Genomic DNA, 1,540 nt, shown 5'->3' on the forward strand with positions numbered 1-1,540 from the left:
TTGTCTTTTTTTGCTACCATACAAAATACTGCTATAAATATTTTGATATATAGGAAACCTTTTTTTCCTTCTGATTTTGACTTCTTTAACATAATCAGTGAAATCAATCAACATTTTAGATACTTTGTTAGCATAATACCAAACTGGTTTCCAGGAAAACTGGACTAGTTTTTATAGTTCAGTCAACAGTGTATTTATGTGCTTGTCTTTCTGTATTTCTCCAACATAAACTGTTCTTTTCTTTGCCAGATTGCTGTATATAGTTGTTTTAATTAGCATGTATCTTCTTAGTATTTTGGAACATTGTTTTATATGATAGTATTTTGCAGTTCTTTTAATAACTGTTCTGATCAGAAGCATTTTCTGGTTTATACTAAGTGCTTAAATGCTTTGTCTGTCTTTTGACCCCATCAATTAGAGAATGACTCAATCTTAAATAATTCTTCTAGTTTCCTATTTATCTTGGTGCCAGAATGAGAGGTAGCATGGTTTGGTAGCTCATAGAGGGCCTGAACTCATCATAGTCTTGAGCCAGGAAGACTTTGAGTTAAGTCCTACCTCTGATGTAGAAGAAGCCATGAAACCTTTAGCAAGTCATTTAACCTTTTAGTGCTCCAGGAAATTCTCTAAGACCATAAAATGAAGAAGTGCCAACCTGAACTGTGAAAGTTTCCTCTACCAGTGAAATCATAGGGCCAGGCCCTTTCCCTTCCCCATTAGACTGTTTTTAGAAATATATGAGATGCAAAGATTTTTTTCTACAATTGTCAGCTTCCTTAATATCATAAGATATTGATTTTGTTAGTGCAACAGCTTTTCAATTTCATGTAAGCAAAATTATCTTTTTTATCTTTTATGATCATCCTTATTCCTTATTTAATTAAGAATTCGTCTGTAGTATCTGATGTTTTTCTCTTATACTTTTTTATAAGGTGCCCTGTAAGGTTCAGGCCATAGTAATAATCCACTTTAAAGATTTAAAAGATTTTTTCTTTTTCAAATACTTATTGAAATTGTGTAACCAAAAAGAGAGTGTGAGAGTTAAGGGAGATGTTAGGTAATTCTGAAACTGAAATTCTTTACATCTACCTTATACTTTTTTTACAGATAACTTGCAAAGCACTTTATCCATACCTCATTTAAGATAGAAGCCTCCAAATAGCTATATCAGAAGTGTACTATAGGTATCATTATCCCCATTTAACAAATTAGGAAACAGAGATGTAAATGGTTTGCTCATAGCCATGTACCTAGTAGGTTCAGAGGTGGACTTTTTACTCAGTTATTTGCTGACTTCAAGTTCATCACTTTCTTTTATGCCACATCTCTTAAACCCATTATTAGTGCTTTCCAAATTAGCATGGTAAATTAGTTTTAAAATTATAGGTTATTCATTTTTAGTAAATGATATTAATTATTTTAAAAGTAATTATTTTACTTAGGATAGTGACTTCTTTTAATATGTGTGTGTATTCTTTAGGTCGTTTTGTTTTTTTTTGGAGAAATTCATCATTGATTGACTACAGACCACAGTATAGCA

This window comes from Gracilinanus agilis, chromosome 3 (assembly GCF_016433145.1).
Source record: "Gracilinanus agilis isolate LMUSP501 chromosome 3, AgileGrace, whole genome shotgun sequence".
In the NCBI taxonomy this organism is placed as follows: domain Eukaryota; kingdom Metazoa; phylum Chordata; class Mammalia; order Didelphimorphia; family Didelphidae; genus Gracilinanus; species Gracilinanus agilis.